Here is a 5,461-nt window from a genome sequence, read left to right as displayed (position 1 = left end):
AATATCATTGTTTCTGAGATGCTCTTAATACATTTATCTCTAGTTTAATCCATTTTTATAACTGATGTAAATTCCATGTTCCTTTAAGATGAAAAACTTCTGATGTTTATATCAATGTCTTCTTGATGAAATCTTCTGTTGACAGATACATAGTTTATTTCCATAATTTAGTTATTGTGATGTTGCTGCAATAATCATTGTGCAAATATTTCTGAAGTATATCTACTTTTGATCATTTTGGTGAGTTTCTTAGTATATAATATGTTGGAAAGGCAACTATTAATTGCATATATCTATAAGGAGATTGTAAATTCTCATAACTTAGCAGGTTTTAAATTTTCCATAACCACCACCATCATCACAACCACCATCTGTAATTCAGTCTGACAAACTTGTCACAAAGTGGAGCAACTGCCTCAGGCCTCACATCTATTGAGAGCTCAGGTCCTGATGTTACATACTCAGCATCTGCACAGGACTCAGGGAAGGAGCGTGTTATACATTTCCTCAGAGAGGATTAGGACTTGGCTCTCAGCATCAAGTTGCCTGACCCAAGTGTTCTCTACCTCCTTCTGCAGCTGGACTAGGTCCTTATCTGAGAAATCTTCTGCTTATGAATATGCAAATTACTTGAGTATATGATAGTAAATTCAGAGATTTCCACACTCCAAAACAACTTATGACCACTGTTCTCTCCACAGCCACTGAGCACACAGGTCCTCACCATGAGATGGAGCAGGATCATCCTCTTCCTCCTGTCAGTAACTACAGGTAAGGGGTTTTCCAGTTCCAAACCTGAAGAAGGAACAGGGACTGAGGATGACAATGACATCCACTCTGTCTTTCTCTTCACAGGTGTCCACTCCCAGGTCCAGCTGCAGTAGTCTGGTCCTGATTTGGTGAAACCTGGGGCCTCTGTGAAGTTGTCCTGCAAGGCTTCTGGCTTCAACATTGTTGATACCTTTATGCACTGGGTGAAGCAGAGGCCTGGTCAGGGCCTGGAGTGGATTGGAAGGATTGATCCTGCAAATGGTGATACTAAGTACAATCAGAAGTTCCAGAGCAAGGCCCAACTGACTGCAGACAAATCCTCAAACACAGCCTATGTGGAGCTCAGCAGCCTGACATCTGAGGACTCTGCAGTCTATTACTGTGCAAGAAACACAGTGTTGCAACCCACATCCTGAGTGTGTCAGAAACCCTGGAGGAGCAGGAAGCTGCTCTGGTACCAAAATAACAGAGAGATTAGACTGAAGACTTGCTCAGAAATAATCATTTCAAGTGTTCCTTTGTTTGTCAGTTCACAGTCTTATAGTGTCTTTGTCAGCTTTCAAAAGGACTGCAAGGAATAAAGTGATGCTGATTCTGGATGTCCTTAGAGTATACCATACCTTAACCAGCTGTTTATCAGGGAACAGATCAATTGACATGATTACTTTTTCATAAAGTAAAATAGGACGAACTGTGGCAATACATTATGATATCACTATCTCTTAAATCTTAGGAACAGGAACTATTGCTGGAGTAGCTGGCAATAAACTGTAATATGAATTAGGCAAGTAAAAGACAAATAAATAGCATGCGCACAAACAAAGCCTCTTTCACAATCCAATTTGGTTTCCCTAAAACAAGCAAAGGTGGTTTGTTGGAAAAGGTCTCCATAGATTTTGGGGTAGGTGTCCTATCTCTCCTATGTAATCTAATTTTATGTCTCCAGTTATTGATACATCTGCTTATGAATTGCTTTTGGCAGTAGTAATAAAATATATTTTTTAGGTTTAAGGATGGAGCTGGGTGTCACGTTGTGGGGTCCCCAGGGTGTGGAGTCTGATACTTTGGCAACAAGCTGGGCTCCTGCTCAGATAGCACTGGGGAAAGAGCAGTGGATTCCAAGCTGGGAATGTAGAGACCTGATCCTGTCATCAGCAGCCCTGGGTGCTCATTTTCCTGTTTCCTGAAATTGGATTCTCTTTGTCACCACTGTCCACATAGACTACACCAGTGAAAATACATCTTACATTTGAAGGTGTTTTAAGGGGAGGTTTAGTATACTGAGGATGATTAGCAAGCATATATATATATATATATTGAAAATGGCTATTTCTCTCCACATTTGAAACATATTGGAAGTCATAAAAATATGTGAAGAATATGAGCCTTATGTTCCTTTGTGCCATCATTTTGGCATGCTTTTATGAAGTCAACAAAAGTAAGAGAGTTATTAGGAAATACAATGAAGCTTTTTACATTTGCAACTTTCATTTTAATAAGCAGATGAAAATGACATGGTGGAAGCAGTTTCTTTATTATCTGCCTTCATTTTATAGCTTGTTGTAGATGACTGACAATGTCATAAAGGTCTACGTACAGTTTTGTCTATGGTGGGAAATATGCTTGTGGGAGTATTAATATCAGGAACTTTATTCCAAGCCCTTATAACAACTTGACTGCTTTGGCTGTTAACCACTTTCGGGCTGGCAAACTGTTGAGCCACTCTTTAAAAGTTTCCTTGTATGACCAACTGATTATAAGTAATGTTTTTAGGGGGTTCTTGCCTTAGTTGTGAGCAGCAGTGGACAGGCATTCACCCATCCAGTACTGAAGACACAGTCTAAAATGAGGGGTGATGAGAATTATTTTCACAAGGGCTTACCAGGCAAAGAGTATCCTTTCATAAATATTTGCTATAACAGCTATTGTTCCTGTAATGAAATCACTCTCAAATAATCTCTCTGTAACATTTTTTGAGATCTTTTATATGGTGAATGGAGGCTTCTTTGGGCAAGATTTGCCATACTCCTCTAATGACTAGAAACATAGTTAATAGTTCTCCTGCCTGAGAATCTTCTTTAAGGCATCTTGTAGGTAAAAATTATTAACATGTTAACATAGAGAAGGGAAGTATGCAGAGAAGATGAAAAAGACTTAGTAGGTAGACATTTTTGTGGGACTTCCTTTTCCTTTTGGTGATGGCTAGGTTAACCTTGTCCAAAGGATTAAATAGTTTTGTATAACTGATCCTACAGAACAGCACAATTGATCAGCATTTCCCCCCAAGATCATGAATGACTCACATGATGAGGTTGTTATGGATGTCTCTTAGTAACAGTCAATAGTTAATGAGTTTATCTTAATTAATCATTGATTTGGACTTTGGACCAAATTCCTTATTGTGAATTTTCTATCTGCTGTGCAAGTACAAGAACTGCAAGAAACAAAGAATCCCCTCAGTGAGAGCATTTTCAGAGCCAAAAGAGAGAAGGCAGAGGCATGGTCTACTACATGGAAAGCCCTGCTCTTTCCTTGCAATTGAAGATGAACTAGAACAAAACTGGACCAGATACAGAAGGAGATACAAAGCAATAAAAGTTTATCACTTGATGGAAGCTTTCAGGACATAGTACCCCTGCTCCTGAGATCCACCTGCTGGTTCTGTTGACCTGAGAAGTCCAAATTCCCCTTTCCTTTGAGACCTCTCCACCACCCAACCAAGTGAGGGAGGAGCTTTTTGGAGCTGTCCGGGCTCCTGTTGCTTTTGATGACAGAGATGTCCAAATTCACATCGTCAATAAGGGATCTTCCAGATTCCCTCTAACGAGTTTAGGCAATCCTTAGCTCACACTGAGTGCTCTTTAATGCTTTAAAATAAATTAAATATTATTCACACAGAGCCCCAAATGGATATATTTAATGTATTGGTGAGTCCTCACACAACATAAAAATGTATTGGTATTAACAAATCAACAATAAACCCAGACTCATCAATCATGTTTCCACATCATTTTAAGGGATGCAATCAAAGCACTCTCCTTGATGTCCTTTAACCAACAGCAAGCCCAGGTTTGAATTCTTGACCCTTCTTGACTCTTCCTGGGTTATCTTCTGTTGTCTCCATTGTAGGTTCTGAATCTCTGTATTTATTTGTCTGTTCCTCTACACCTCTCTCTTTCTCTCTGTGTGTCTCAGTTTCTCTGTCTCTTTCTCACTCTCTCTGTCTCCTTGAGCCCCCCTCTGCCTCTGTCTCCCTGTATTTCTGTCTCTCCATCTCTCTGTCTCTCTGTTCCTCGATCTCTCAATCTCTGTCTCTTTTACTATCTGTCTTTCTGTCTCTCTGTCTCTGTCTCTCTGTGTGTGTGTGTGTATGTGTGTGTGTGTGTGTGTGTGTGTGTGTGTGTGTGTGTGTGGTGAATCCTTAACAAAGGTCTTTGCTCTGTATTTATTGAACAGCACAGAGAGCATCACATGGAAAAAGAGTAAGGGATATTTTACAGAAAATTTTAACAGTGTTTTACTAGGGATTAATAACTTATTCCAGCTGACCCAAGTAATAAGCAGTATATAAACAACATTTTATTAAACAATAACTGTATATGTTTTCTTCAGCAATTTTTGATGCTTATTTTATAAAATTTATTTAAATCTACATTTTGTGTGTTCAGGCAATGGTTATCATCACACACATATAGAAACACAAATGCATTATTCTTGAGTCAGGAGCAAGGAACAGCATTAAAAGTAAGGTTAGAGACACGCATTATCGTTGGCTGTAAAAGATGACTATATGGGAAATCCTAGGCAAGTAACATTGAGTGTTACAATAGTGACTTAAAGGCAGGTTAAAAACACAGTATTAGTGTAGAGTATGATCACAGTCTGAAGAATTTCAAAGTGCATTGTTCACTCTGGCTGTGTGGTCCTGCAAAAGTTTCAGTCTCTTGGATGTAAGAGATATTTTTATCATAATGTATTACCACAAAAATATAATTCCTGTAAGCTGGTTAAACGTACTATTAAAACAATTTTTAAAGAACGCATTTATTGACACAATTTATGTACATCTTAATTGTCAATCATTTTGAAATTATGCATTATGCAGTATTCTCTAGTCTCATATTTACTGCCTTCTCAGTCTCAGTACTCTGACCTACACTCTAAATCTTTACAGAACATGGACCTACACTGATACAGCATCGTCTCTCACACAGTCCTTTGGGTAGCTGGTGATCACACTTTTATAGAGCATGGGATTTTGGATAAATGTGTGAATAACAACCAGCATGGAGAACTTGAGTACTTGGTAATCTCAAGGGTTTGATTCAATAAGAAGACTCTTTAGCTCAGAACAGTAACATTTAATGCTCCTCTACCAGACATTCCCCCCATGACAAATATCAATGTCGTGTGTTTAATATGTATGCAACCATGTGGGGAATACATTGTAGCAGGCAAGAATCCCATATGTCAATTCTATGTTAAATATTTAAAAAATATATTGAGTTTTAAACACTGTTTCAAGTACCAGGTATATCATAAAACATCTTCCTGTCTTCCTCCCACTTGAAAGCAGTGATTGACCAGAAGGGAGGGGAATCTTCCACTTTAGGCCTTTGTGGGACTCTCCAATTTACTGGAAGTCATTTGTCACATGTCTAAAAGAACTTGATTCAAGGACTTCTCTAAC

At 38.7% G+C, this 5,461-nt stretch overlaps 1 pseudogene; it reads left to right on the top strand.

Moving 5' to 3' along the window:
* Positions 1-719: 719 nt before the first annotated feature.
* On the top strand, positions 720-1,187 carry LOC131923972 (Ig heavy chain V region 1-72-like; annotated as a pseudogene).
* Positions 1,188-5,461: the final 4,274 nt, after the last annotated feature.

The sequence above is a fragment of the Peromyscus eremicus genome, chromosome 14 (assembly GCF_949786415.1).
Source record: "Peromyscus eremicus chromosome 14, PerEre_H2_v1, whole genome shotgun sequence".
NCBI lineage: Eukaryota > Metazoa > Chordata > Mammalia > Rodentia > Cricetidae > Peromyscus > Peromyscus eremicus.
Note: the sequence above shows the minus strand (reverse complement) of the source record. Positions and strands in the feature narration are given on the sequence as shown.